This window comes from Palaemon carinicauda, chromosome 22 (assembly GCF_036898095.1).
Source record: "Palaemon carinicauda isolate YSFRI2023 chromosome 22, ASM3689809v2, whole genome shotgun sequence".
NCBI classification, from domain to species: Eukaryota; Metazoa; Arthropoda; class Malacostraca; order Decapoda; family Palaemonidae; genus Palaemon; species Palaemon carinicauda.
In genome coordinates, this window is record NC_090746.1 from 59,552,368 (window position 1) to 59,567,930 (window position 15,563).

At 39.5% G+C, this 15,563-nt stretch overlaps 1 protein-coding gene across 6 annotated transcripts in view; it reads right to left on the reverse strand.

Annotated features, from left to right (window-relative positions):
• Positions 1 to 15,563, reverse strand: part of Wdr59 (WD repeat domain 59) — a 312,153-nt gene that overhangs the window by 28,720 nt on the left and 267,870 nt on the right. The gene's annotated exons all lie outside the window — the stretch shown is intronic.

Below are 15,563 nucleotides of genomic sequence, written 5' to 3' on the forward strand. Positions count from 1 at the left end.
GCCACTCCATCATTTCCGCAACCCAAAGTCTCATGGGCCAAAATGGAGCTATCCGGGTCATACGGGCATTTTTCAGGACTCTGTCCAGGATCTTGAATGGTGGAAAAGCGTACACGTTTAGACCCTCCCAGTTCAAAAGAAAATCGTCCACTGCGGCTGCTTCCTAGTCTGGAACTGGAGAGCAAAATACCGGCAACCTCTTTATCATTTGTGTGGCAAAGAGGTCTATCGAGGGTTGACCCCAAAACATCCAAAGGCTGGTGCACACCTCGTGATGTAGGGTCCACTCTGTAGTTAGAACTTGCCTTCCTCTGCTGAGAAGATCCGCCCTGACGTTCTTTTCCCTTCTATGAAGCGAGTTATCAGGGTTATGTCCCTCGCTTTCGCCCACAGTAGTAGATCTTTCGCAGCCTCGTAAAGTGAGTCCGAACGAGTGCCTTCCTGCTTTTTTATGTACTGTAAGCCAACGCAGTGGTGTTGTCTGCATTGATCTGAACCAATCTTCCTCGGACTTCCTTCTGAAAGTGAATGAGGGCTAGGTGAATGGCCACTAGCTCTTTGATACTTAAGTGCCCTTTCCTCTGAGACTCTACCCACAGACTCGATTTCTCGGCCTTCCCGAGTGTTGCACCCCCCCCATGTCTGAGGTGTCGGAGTATAACACTAGGTCGGGGTTCCACTGATACAGATCGAGGCCTTCCTGGAGTTTGTTGGCATCGTCCCACCAACTCAAGTGATTCCTGATCCCCAGAGGGATTGGCATCCACTTTTCTAGACTTTGACCTCTCGTCCAAAACTTCGCCAGATGAAATTGAAGAGGCCGTAAAAGGAGTCTTCCCAGGGAAACAAACTGTTCGATCGATGAGAGGGTGCCCAGGAGATTCATCCATTCTCTCACCGAGCAGGACTGTAAGTCTAGGAAATGTCGCACCTTTACTAGGCAATCTAGAATGCGTTTCAGGGCTGGAAAAGCCCGAAAAACTGCTGAGTGAAGTCTCATCCCCAGATAAATATTCTGTGAGGGTGTTAGTTGAGATTTGGTCAGGTTCACCATCAGACCTAACTGTTGCGTTAAGGACATTGTCATTTGAAGAGCCACCAGACACTTTTCTTGTGATTCTGCTCTGAGTAGCCAGTCGTCCAGGTACAAAGAAATCCTTACTCCCTTTAGGTGAAGCCAGTGAGCCACGTTGGCTACCACTCGGGTAAAAACGTAGGGAGCCGTGCTCAGTCCAAAACAGAGTGCTTTGAACTGATAAGTGGTCTTGAGGAACATGAACCTTAGAAATTTTCTGTAGTTCGGGTGTATCGGGATATGGAAATACGCGTCCTGCAGATCCAATGACACCATCCAGTCTCCCTGTCTGGTGCCTGCAAGGACTGACGCAGAAGTTTCCATGGCAAATTTTACTTTGCTGATGAACTTGTTCAAGGGACTGACGTCCAGAACAGGTCTCCATCCCCCCGAGCTTTTCGGAACTAATATAGGAAAAGTCTGTTGTAAAACCCTTCCGAGGAGGTGTCCTCTACCACTTCTATGGCTGATTTCGACAGCATAAAGGTTGACTTGCTCTTGAAGAGCTGCTGCCTTGTTCCCTGAGTAGGTTGTTGTCAACTCTAAGGGCTTTGACGACATGGGAGGCATTCTCAGGAAGGGGATCTTGTATCCCTCCTTGAGGACATTGATTGTCCAGATGTCCGCCCCCCTTTGGCTCCACTCTCGCCAAAAGTGGGATAACCTGGCTCCCACTAGTGTCTAGAGGTTGCAGGTCTCACTTCCTTGATCTGGGTTGCTGTCTTGAGAATCTGTGAGCTTGACCTCCAGCAGCAATTCTCTGAGTTCCCCTTGAAGGGCCTCTCCCACGAAAGGGCTGGCGAGTGGGAGGAGCTTCCATTTGCTTCCTTGCTAAAAAGCTAGCCGGGAGGACTTTCTTAGCAGTCCTAGAGATAAGATCTTGCGTAGCCTGTTGTGCCAGAGCTGCCGACAAGTCCATCACTAAGTCAGGAGGGAAAAGATGATTATCCAAAGGAGCAAATAAAAGTTCAGATCTCTGAGCAAGGGTCAAACCTGAAGATAGGAAGGAACACCAGCATAGCCCTCTTTTTAAGAACTCCTGCCATGAAAAGGGCGGAAAGTTCGACGGAGCCATCCCTCACGGCCTTATCAAGACAGGCAATCAGATGCATCTGAGCCTCGTTCTTTGGGTCTGCGGCCTCTGCGAGAGCTCCGAGAGTCCAGTCCATAAGGCTGAAAACTTCTATCGTCCTAAAAATGCCCTTCAGCAAATGGTCCATCTCAGAATTGGACCACATAATCTTCGACTTGCTCATGGCTGACCTGCGTGATGCATCAACAAGTCTGGAGAAGTCTCCCTGGGAGGAGGCAGGAACTTCCAAACCGAGAACTTCCCCAGTCTCATACCACACACTAGATCTGGAGGCTAGTCTAGTCGGAGGAAAGGAAAAGATGGCCTTCCCTAGATCTTTCCTCTTGGAAGTCCATTGGTTGAGAGTTGAGAAAGCTCTCTTAACCGATCTAGCAAGAACCATCTTCTTGAAGGAGGATGGTTTTCGGGGTCTGCCCTTCAAAAACAGAGGGCGGGCTCTGAGACATAGGCTGAGTAAAGTCCTCTGGATACAGTGATGTTAGAACCGTCAGTAACTTTTTAAGGTCAGCTGCCTGCAGCGTATCCTGGGATTCCTCCTCTAAAACTTCGGCTAAGGGAATATCGATCTCCTGAGTCGAATGGGTAGGAGACAAAACCGTGTCATCCTGTCGGTTATCGTCTTCCATAAAGAACTCATCATGCTGTGATGGATCATCGTGCAGGATTCCGGCCAGTTGCGAGGAAGTGTCGCGCTTGTGTCCCGCATGTCTCGAGGGAGAGTCATGTTCAAGTGTTTCCAGCATAAGTCCATCATGCTGTAAGGAAGCGTCAACATCGCGACCCGCATGCTGCGAGGGTAAGTCCTGCTCGCGTGCGTCCCGCATGCTGTATGTTAACAGTGTGACGCGAGAAAGCGTTAGCTGCACGTCCAGAGTGTCGCGAAGGCGAGACAACTACCTGTCTATCATGCTGCGGGGACAAGTCCTGACTGCATGCGTCCAGACTGCTGCATGCGTCCAGGTTGCCATAAGCTTCCAGCATGCTGTATGTCTACAGCGTGATGCGAGGAAGCGTTAGTAGCGCGTCCAGCATGTCGCAAAGGAGAGACAACTGCTTGTCTATCATGCTGTGGGGACAAGTCCTGACTGCATGCATCCAGACTGCTGCATGCGTCCAAGTTGCCGTAAGCTTCTAGCGTGCTGCATGCGTCCAGCATGCCGCGAGGGAGCATCCAGAACCTTGTCGCTTCCCGTAACGCGTCCCGAACGCTGCGAGGGAGCGTTGCTGAGCGCAGGAGTAATTCGCTGTCCAATAACACCTTGGTTAGCGGCAGCTCCTTTCCTTGGTCTGTTGATGTCTTTCGGTTCTTTTAAACAAGGCTCCTCTGTTTAAGAATTGTATGGGTCAAACAGGGACGAAATCGACCTCTTCAGCTCAGATAGATCTGACACTTACAGTACGTCTTGCGCACGTCCAGACTGCTGCGAGGGAGCGGCGCGATTCTTATCGCTAGCTGAACCGTATACCGATCGCTGCAAGGGATCGTCAACCGTTGACGGGTGACCACCAGGGGAAAATCCTTGCGACATTTCCCAATCTAGGGGAGGGGGAGAAGCGTGTACAGAAGTAAAATGAGCACCCTCTTCCTCCGACAAACTATGTGTCTTACGCGACTGTTTTGGCGCTGGCACGTCGTCTTCTACCGAAAGAAAAACTTCCGGCGAGCTCCAGTTACTGCAGGATGGTTTAGTAGGAGACATATGTCTCTTGAGAGGCCTTGAACGCTGTGGTTGGCGCCAACCACGTCGCAGTTTTGCGTCATCCGACGAGGACGCACACTTTCTTACCTCGCCTTTCCAGCGGCGAGGGGGAGCGACTTGGGGCTTGTCAACAGGATCGCTCGCGACGTCTGTTCGCAGATCAAGGTCTGACATATCCTTTCGCCTTTCGACATTTCTTCTCCCAGGGGTTGGGGAGCATGGAAGAGGTCCCGGGCTGGGATTATGACGGACACGAACGGACGCGCCGTCCACTTCACTATCACTATTCACAAGCTTGCTTTGCAAGCCACGCACTGCACCCCACATAACTTCTTTTTCCGAAGTCAGGGAACAACCTGTGCACCTAAGGCTGAAATAGCAGCCATCACATCCTTTAAAGAAGGTTCACTTACCTACGACACCATAGCGGGGTATGGGAATGGTTCTGGTAACCTATGAGAGATGGCACTCATGTATGACCACCTACTGTCATGGCGGCGATTGCCGCGAAATTTGAATTTCTGCCGTGACCGCGATGAAACGCGGGATTTAAGCTATATATATGTAACTAATAAGGAAGTTACATATTTAAAAATTTGAATTGGATTAATTCTGTTCATGAGCATAGCAAGTGCAAAGGTAATGTTATTGGAGTCTTATCAAATGAATTTCCAGTGAACAGCTGAATACTCCAAGAGAATGTGTTGTCACCTACTCATGGATTTTGTAATGCATAGAACAGTCAGAGATGGTGGAGAAGGATTGGACTTGATTGGTGATAGGAATTTGGCACACCTAGAGTATGCTGATGATGCTGTCCTTGTTAGCAGAACACCACAGGATTTGCAATGCTTGCTTACCAGAATGCATGAAATATCTCATGAGGTTGGGGTAAAGATAAATAGAATGAAGACAGAGATGATCAGAACAGAGTATGCAATGGCAAATGAAATATCATTGGAAGGAGAAAGGATTAATGAGGTAGAATCATTTAAGTATTTAGGAATTATGATCTCCAATACAGTCTTTAGAATTAGAGTTTAGTGGAAGATTGTAAAAAGCAAATCAAACAATGGCTAAGTAAAATTTGGAAATCAAATTGCCTGAAATTACATACAAAAATTAGACTAGATATTAGTTTAGTGAGATCGGTGTTACTATATGGACATGAGCCATGGAATGACAATGAAACAATCTCCAATAGATTTAGTAGATTTGAGAAAAAAACCCTCAGAAGGAAATTGGGAGTTAAATGGCACGACAGGATTAGAAATGAAACTATGAGAGATTACTCGAGTGCCATATGTGGATGAGATCATGATGAGGGGTAGATGGAGATGTTTTGGGCATGCTCTTCGGACTCTCCAAGAAAGATTAGTTTACCAAACATTCAGTTGGGCTCCACAAGGCACTAAAAGAGCTGAAAGACCCAGGCCTACATGGCTGAGAACTATGAAGCACAAAGCTGATGATGAATGGAGAAGTATTGAATTAAAAGCTTAAGATAGACAAGACTGGCGAAATTTAACCGAGGCCATTTGTGTCAATAGGCGTAAAAGATGATGATGATGATGTTGTATATACATTTAAAAGGAACACTAAAACATTTACTAGTAGAGGCATTATAAATCATAAAAATAGTTGGTTCCATTAAGTTATCCTGAACAGATAGAGATAATTTTATGAAGTATACTCCAAGGAGCTGCAAGCTAAATTCACTGTATTTATGAGCATCCTAAGAAAAGAATATGAAACATATAGAGGGGAAATATGTTTATAAAAACCTTATGAACTAAATAGTCACGTATATGATAATCACACTAAAATTGAATAGGAGATAGGGGTGGTTGCATTTTTTATTTCACGTTAATAGCATTATGAATTTTAAGTAAAGTGTATTAAAATGATACAATATTATATACAGCACTGGGAGTGAAACTTACTGGTTTACAAAATAATTCCCTTTTATAATCAGCGGTATATGGTAAAAGCTTTGGAGCAATCTTACAAGTATCTTAAAACACAATAACTGGTTTAAACACACTTTCATATTAATATAACTTGTTAAAAGCACATCAAAACAATTTTTTTTTGGGGGGGATCATAAACAAAAATAGAAAAATTAATTTCTAGGAGTGCCTTTGTAAATAATGTGCCTATAAAAAAGGGTTCTAAAATGCCGCCAACATACTGCATATATTAATATGATTAAAATCTATATTAAAAGATAACACCATGCTATCAGACAGCAATAAATTATGAACACTACAAATTTCACAGCAGTTTCAAGAAAGATTCTCAGACAACAATTACATACTGTAACATAAAAAAGGTTACCAAGAACATTCAAATACATTCTTTATGCAAGCTTTTTTTGGAGGACACAGGATCTTTAGAATGTCAGACCAATACATAAATACTGTATATGAAAATTTATTCAAAGAACTAATTTCTACATTGTTTCTCATTGCCACCACTGGTAAAAAAGTTTTTTTCCCGAGTTAAATAAAATTTAAGGGGAAAATATTTGCACTGAAATACATTATAAGAATCTGAAAATTAAAGTAAAATTAAGTTTGATGTGTATCACATGCATAATACAACCAACTTAAATTCCCATTCTCAATACCTAAGTAAACGAAAATGGAAAAAAAATATCAAATCAAGCAATAACCATTTACCTACAATGTACTAAGCATCTTGTAGTTCTCAACAGAAGACCTCTCTTCATTACTGCCGATTGATGAAGAAAAACCTAATTTGTACGGTTTATATAAGATAGCTAATACAAGTTCGGCCTAGGTTTTAACCATTCAGAGGGGTGTATTTGATCCCTAAGGATTAATGATTAGTAAACTTCACTTATGCATTTTTTCCAGGTTCCAAGCTCACTTCTATTTTTTATCAAACCACTTCACATCTTGCTATTGAAGTAAAACAACTGACCTATTCCTTCATTCAAGAGCTGTTTTCTAGATTTTTTTTCAATAATCTTATTTTTTCACAATTGTTTTCTCCGAATATTGAACAACCTCTTTATATCTATATTTTTTTCTAAAAATCATAAAGTTTTGCATTAAATCTAAATTTGATGAAGATTCCCTTAAAATGAGAAAAATTAAAATGCATACGATTGCCAACAAAAAGCAAAAAACTTGGGTTGCCAAGCCAGTTTGTTATAAGGTGCTGGAATTTTTTATCATTACAAGATCTAATATGAAAAACAACAAACTGATGGGAATGAGACAGCACAAAACTAGGAAGCGAAGCGAATTAAAAAAAAATCTGTACTCGTATCCTAGAAACATCTAAAATGAAAACTAATAAGTCTATTCTTTGGAAAGACTTTAATTTACTTGTTGCAAATGTAGAAATTGAGACCTTAATTCATGCAACTACTAATGTGGCAAAGTAAGCATTTATGAAAACTTAATATCAATACTGTACATTGGTCATATGACTGTCAGCACTCAAATCCTTGTTGAAAGGCACTATCTTTGATATCACGCTCATGACAGCAGATAATGGAAAACTAAGCAGCTCAATCTTTTATAACCAACATTTAATTCTTAAAGATTCATGAATTATCTTTCCTCTTTTTACAATATTTCGTTTTATTTTTCAGTTTTTCATTAACATACACATCACTATTTGCACAGTTTATTACCCAGTTTGTATTTCAACAGCTTGAGAAATACTTACTCAAACTACAATCCTCATATTCTCTAGATAAATTCTGATGAGAAATTAACTGAACAATAGCAAGGAATAGTAAATAGGCAATAAAATAGACAAATTTCACATCCACAACAGCTCTAACTGGCCTAAATTGTTATCTGTCATTTAAAGGTTAAACATTCAAAAAGTACTAATTCCCCAAAAATGTGAATAACCAGTGTGTACCATGGAGTTCTGGTAACTTTGGAAAAAGAGTAAACAAAACCCAATTTATTGAATAAAGTATGATCGACATCTGAAAAAGTAAAACCAAGAAATACAGTTGCCCGTAGAGCCTAATCATGGGAATTTAAAGAAGAGGCTTGTGTTACCAAATAAAAGGCCACCTAGTTTAGATGAAATCGAAGAGTGATATGAAGAGTACCAATATTGCTTACCATAGGTGGCCCCATATAGTACAGTATACCCAACCACAACATACAATGGGGGGGGAGACAATTACAATGAGAGAGAATAAGGAATAATATTTAAATTTCTGATGATTATTGTAAAAAAAAAACTGCACTTTGGGGAGGGAAGCAAGGTAACCCACAAGTAAGATTCATCAAAATAATATAAATTATCTCCAGTCCTATCAATACAACACACCCACTCTGAAATAACTTGCCTTGTGTCATCTTCTTAAGCTAAGTTTACGTTGTTTACTTCCTCTTGTATTCTTCATCATTATGATATTTTCTAGTTTTTAAGCAATTTTGGTATACAGAATAATTCCTTCTCTTATACTGTATTTTGTTCGGAGAGCCACTTCTCACTGGTCTTTGTGGAAAGGCACCCATGAAGAACTGGATAGAATTACAAAAGTTCTAGTGAATGATGGATTTGCAAATAAGGACATTAACCGGCAGATTAAGAATGAAATGGAATAATGGTACCGAAACAAACGTCCAGATAATGTCAATACCCCAACAAAAATAACCCTTTACTATAAAGGCCTTATGAACGTAAACTACCAAGATGAAATGATCATGAAAAATATAAAAAAAAGCTTTCGCCACAGCAGAGGATACCAAAATCAACCTCCTGATTTATTACCAAACGGCAAAAACGTGAGACAATCATGAAAAACAACCCTGCCTATGCCATGCAAGATGACTCAAAAGAAATTCAATACAATATACTGTACCAATATAAATGACACGTCCATGGAGTCCTGGTACCTACATCGGGATGACAACAATGCGTCTATCTAAAAGATCATCTTACCACGTGCAACAGGGTGCAGTAAAAATGCATTGCCTCCAAATGCACAACTAAAATATCACAAGGGAGCATATACAGTAGCAAAGAATGTTAACATCATTGGCTGTGACCCTGACTGCAGGTGCCTCAGGATAATGAAGCACTTTTCATACAGCAAGAAAGACCTGGCCTCAACACCACACAAGAAGGGACCATATTGCTGAAGTGTATAGGGTCTATCACCAACAGTAGCTCAGGCAATCATGAGCATAACAGCTCTGACTGTGCCGGAGGCCGATATAGGGATTATTCTGAGCCAGAATCTGATACCCTGATCCCAGCAAGCACGCTGGACAGCCAGAGGCAACTACCAACCAGGCATTAGCATCTCTACCCTCAGAGGACTCCGTATATAAGCTCCCACAATCACATCCAGTACTAGTGTGTACTCTGGAAAATAAGCAGATGACCTTCTCCCTACTCGAAACTGGTCGAGTTGAAGGATTTGTTATACTTAAAACTACGGATTTTGAATTTTTATAACATGAAGGGAACATTACTTAGTACACATAACCATTGTGAAAAACTTATTTCGTAATTAATATCTGTACTTTCATAACGTGTACTAACATATTAAAGAAGAAAAATTGTGAGTGATATGGTATCCATTACCTTCCTCATAAAATATGTCCCTTTCCCAGTTACTGGCGGATTGTAGTAATGAAGAGAAAAGCATGAGAACAATGGAAAAAGTTCATTACAAAATTAAAACCAGTGAGGCAGCAATTAATATCAACAAAACTTATTACTGTATTATCATTATTACTAGCTACTTATTTTCTATCACTGGTTTTTTTGGTGACCATTTTTAGATGATTTCCCTACTGGTCAAGACTTGGCAGGTAAGTCTTGTAAAGCTTTAATAGTCTTCTGGATGAAAACACCCACAGCCATGTCTTTTGTCCCATAAAAAGTGACCTAGACTAACTCAGTTTGTTAGAATTGGTATTTGATCACAAGGTCTATGATATAGGCTGAAATGATAAAATATCTTCAAAAACTGAAATTTAAAGATAAATTATTTTTTCTATACTCACCTGGTGCTCATATTGCCTTTTCTCTAGTTCAGTTTAATCGAAATTTACCTGCTGAATTCTTTTAAAATCCAAAATTTTCCCATTATATTTCCCATCAATAGATAAGACTTTGGTGAGGGAATGGCAAATTGTAGCAGTAAATAGTAAGATGCTCAGTACTGATGAGCCAGAGTGTGTCCTTTCAGTTTCTCTGTTGTTAAGGTTGAAATAAATCTAATAAGGGTTACAAGCAAATATATAGTGAAAAGGAGGAAAAATGGATAACATAAAATTAATTTAGAATTTTAAAATATGTTGCAAAATGAAGAATGTAGAAGGAAATAAGTACATAGTAACCTAGAATTAATGTAATTATCATCATATTACTGCATATTTCTTTATAAATACATTCTGTATCGTATAATGTCATGTAAAATACTGTATACTAGAAAAGCACTCTGAGAATGCAGACCTCCACCACAGACGCTTATTTCTCAAAACCATAGTGCCTTTCCCAGAATCAATCAATCATTTCCAGCTCTTTACCTAACAGTTTACTTTACAATCCCGGCAAGTTTCATTAATTTATGATTAAAATTGTGGCCATATGGTTGATGACCAGAATTTTACCCTTTGCTTGACCTTGACCTTAAAATGTATCAAGTGGCATGGATTTTCACACACTCAAATATGAACCAAGTTTGAAGTCTCTGTGACAACGATGTTCAAACTTATGGCTGATTACGTGAATACGAAATTTTGCTTGACTGACCTACAAGTTTCATTACTCTACGATTAAAGTTGTGGTCAGGAAGCTGTTCACAAACCAAACACACAAAACAGGGGTGAAAACATAACCTACGCCAATATATATATATATATATATATATATATATATATATATATATATATATATATATATATATGTATATATATATATATATATATATATATATATACTGTACCTCTATATATATTTATATATATACATATATATACATATATATATATATATATATATATATATATATATATATATACTGTATATATATATATATATATATATATATATATATATATATATATATATATATATATATATATATACATATATATATAAATATATATATATATATATATATATATATATATACATATATATATATATATATATATATATATATATATATATATGTATATATATATATATATATATATATATATATGGGTGTGTGTGTGTGTGTAAACTGTAAATGAATACACCTATATATAATGTACAGTATACAATAAAACATATAAATATCATATACATACCAGCACATACAGTTTTGTATATGTGGAGGATGTTGGGGTGCCTGTTAGGGATGGCATGTTCCCTGACTTACCACCTGGCGGGGATGCTTCCACACTCGTTGGACAAGGTGGCAGTTTTACAGGGCAGAGCCCTGGGCAGTAGAAGTGCCCTGTTCATGGCCTGTCACCCTCCTCTGACTCAGACTTTGTGATCTCATAATTTTTTATGTTGAGATCCCATAAATAAGTAACATAAATACTGAAGAAGAATGCCATCGAAGAAGTCGTTAACAGGTTCTCAGGTTTCTCCAGCAACCTCTTCCTAGTGGAGAAACTGACAGGAGATTCAAGGCCTGTTATAGACCTTTCCCATTTGAACAGGTTCATTCTCCAGACCCAGTTCAAAATTGAAATTACCAGCACAGTCATCCAGGCCATTCAAAGGGTCACTTCCCAGTCGATACAAGATCAAAGAAGTCTCTGCGTTTCACCTATTGAAGAAGGACATTTCTTTTTCGAGTGCTGTGCTTCGACCTGTCGAAAGCTCCACAAGTCTTTGCACATCTCTTCACTCTAGTTTCCTCATGGGGACATGCCATGGGAATCAGACTACTTCATTACCTTCTCGAATTTTCCTGTAATACCAGGATCCAGTTAAACTACGAGAAGTCGAAACTCGACCCCGTGTCATCCATGGTATCTTGGCATGGACAAAGACTTGGTCCAACCCAGTGTTTTTTCCAGACACTGAATTTTGGACTTCCAGCAACTTGCAGCGCACTTCCTCGAGAAGGACTTTCTTCACGCTTTGGCAGAAGCTTCTTGGACATCTTACCTATGTCTCTCAAAAATCTGGTGCCCTTTGGGAGAATGCATTCCATTCTGTGGGTGCTAAAGTTCCAATAGTCTCAATCATCTGACCTTCCATCTGCTCTCCTAAGAGTTCCTAGATATGTGAAACTAGGTCTCTTCTGGTGGATCAAGGAGAACCTATTAGTTAGAATACTCCTACAGGATCATCCTCTGGACTTCCTCAGGGATGTGGACAAAAGAAGACAAGTTGTTCCATATCAACTACCCAGAATTGAAAGCAGTGCATCTAGCGCTACGCCACTTCACAGACACTGTCAAGAGTCACTCAATAGTATTGATGAGCAACAACACGACTGTAGTAACATACGTTCACAAGCAAGAAGGTCCTGTGTCTCACCACCTTTGCCAATTGACAGTGAAGATACAATACTGGGCCCAAGTGAATGCCATCCAACTCATAGCCCATTTCATACCAGGAAAAGGTATGTGATTGCAGACAATATGAACTGACTAGGCACAATAGTTGATTCAGTATGGTCATTAAATCCTCAAGTAGCGACGAGTCTCTTGACTTTGTGGGATTCCCCGATAATCAGTATGTTTGCTTAGTTCATAATGGTCTTTGAATCCTCAAGTGGAGAGAGGTCTTGTGACTCTGTGAAGATTCCCAATAATCGATATGTTTGCCACACACCTGAACCACAAACTAGTAGTGTATCGTTTTCCAGTACCAAACCTAGCAGCAGTAGTGGGATGGATGTCTATGCTTTTTTCCTGTTCTGCCTAATCCACCAGGTCTTGAACTAGATCAGACTGTCACAAGAGCTAAGAATGATGTTAGTAACATCCAAGTGGCCTCGTGTGAAGTGGTATCCATATCTTCTGGGCATGCTCATAGAAGTTCCAAGAGAGCTCCCAACTTCACTTGATAAAGTTTCACGAAGCAGTTCATTACCTGTCTCTTTACAGCTGGAGGTTATCCAACATCTCCTCCGAAAGAAGGGCTTTTTGAGACAAACTGCGAAACAACTTCCAGGACACCTCAGAAATTCTACCGCAGCAGTCTATCAGGCAAAGTGGTCACTCTTCTATGATTGATGTTGTAGAAGGGACGTTGCTCCATTTAAGACCACTATTACCCTGATTACAGAATATTTACTTTCCTCATGGGAGGAGAAACTTCTCTCAGTTACATTGCTGAAAGAATATCACTCAGCTAAGACCTTCAGTTAAGACTGAAGGTAATTGATCTCTCCTCCATGTAGGAGCTCTCAGCCTTGATTAAAAGTTTTAGACAATCTTGTCCATAGCAGGAAATCAAAACCCCGACTTGGAGTGTGATCAAGATTCTAAGGTCTCTAAAGATGGCCTCATTAAAGAGGGGGAGCAAACTTCATGGTCTATCGCATTTTGTGTCACACTCCAAGGGGTGGAGAGATCTGTCATTTTCATTTGTACCCAAGACCCAAAAACATCTATTAATAACAATCGGTTTGACTCCTCCATTTCATCAATCAAGGAGGTAATTGATGACTTGGACATTTTGTTACTACGTCCTGTTAGGGCAGTATGCCTTTACTTAAAGAGAATTACGCTCTGCCGTCCAGGTATTCCCAATCTGTTTGAGAGTACAGGATGAAAAAAAGATGAAAGTTACCAAAGAACACGATATCTTTCTTGTTAAATGAGACTTATGAAAGCTTATAAATCTTCAGGAGAAACGTCAACTAGGGGTCCTCCCAAAGCACATGATATCCTTGAGTTACCATAACCACAGCACTCCCCAAAAACCCCTCAGTAGCATAGGTACTGAGAGCGGGTGTCTAGAATAGACAGGCTACCTTCACTGCTCACTACCTGAGGAACTGTTCACATGGGTCTTTGATACCTTTTCTTTAGGTCCTGTTGTGGCTGCCTAACAGTTGGTGTAAAGACTTATGCTCTTGCAGGACAGCTAGCATTGTGTCACATCAGTTACTCATAAATATTTGGGATGGTATTGTAAGTTAAATGACTGACCTTTCTTCCTCTCTTCTGGTTCTCCCTCCCTTAAGAGTATCCTTGCTGAAGGGGCACTTAAGTAAGCACACCACTATGGGTGATGAAATTTATGCAAATCCTTCAATCATATACTTTGGCTATGCTTACACCTAATTATACCTTCTCGTCGGGTTGTGACTATTTTTTACCTTTAAGACACGTGAGGCTTGAATGTCATGCACCTCACATCTTATCAGTTACGAATGATCATTCCGGGTTAAGGGTGACAGACAGACTGCCTTTTTGTCATTAGGGATTAGCTCCCTTCTAAGAAAAACTCCCCAATAAACAACAAATGTTTGTATCCACAAAGGAACAATCTACAACTGGTATAAGAAAAAAAGGAGTATGAACAAAAGCAGTACAAATTAAAGCAGTAAATTGTGTGATGATAAAATTCTTGTGTATGAAGGGAAAAAGTATTGTTTCAAGTGTAGTTATAGGACAACATAGATGACCATGCAGAGGTATAAATGAGGATGAAGAGAGCTGTCAAGGACCTAAGGAGTAAAAATAATTTGGGTATATTAAAAAGTACTGTACATTTAGGGAAGCAAATGAAGAGCATTTTAATAAGTATTCTATATGCATAATGATGAATTGCTGGCTAAAGAGAATGCAGTCCTAACCCAATGGAGTAAATATTTTGGAAATACTAAATGTGTATAGCATAGAAGAACCTTAAAAATATAAGATGCACAAGTGAAAGGGTTACTGTAAATATGAGAATGCTTGTGAAAATAGCAGAGGAAGATGTTAGGAAGGGAATTAAGATTCTAACAAATGGTAAGAGTACAAATGATTACAAATCAAAATGTAGAGGTATGGTAGTAAAAGCGTTACTTAATGACTGTCATTGGCAGTGTAGAAAAATGTAGTAACTATTACAAGAATTGCAAAGTGTTTGTGAAATGAGAACATTTATTGTGAATATGAAAAAAGTAATATTATTTAAATACATGCAACTGTACTGTGTTTGATACCCAAAATCTAAATTTATGAATAGATTATTAACCAAAATTTTAGCAAAGTGAAGTACATGTGTTTTATGCAAATAAAATAGGCCGAGATGATCACAATGAGTAAATATATTAAAAAGGCTTAAAAGGTTAATATGATACAGTGGAAAGACTGCATAGGTAAAAAGATGAATCAGAGTAGCATATTATCTGGCAGCTTACTCATGTGGAGTGAATGGAGAATGGCCGGTAAATTTCCAAAGTGTAAATAACAAGGATGAGAGAATATAAGCTAGCAAGTGTTGAATAGCAACTTTAGGCCATCTCCACATGCTGCTTCTAAAAGCCTCCACTATAGATACAAGAAACAGCAGATGTTGAGATATTTCTTTGGATAGGGAGGTTTGCACTAACTCAGCAGTTGAAGGAAAAATGTGGCACTTACTTTTTCTACAAAGTTATACCCTAATTTGAGGAATACAGCTTTTTGTTGAGAAATGTATATTCTTGGTCTTGAAAGTCCAAGCATTAATAATAACATTGGTTATTACATAGGCATTACAATTAACCTTAGGGTATCTTGAATTACGCTTA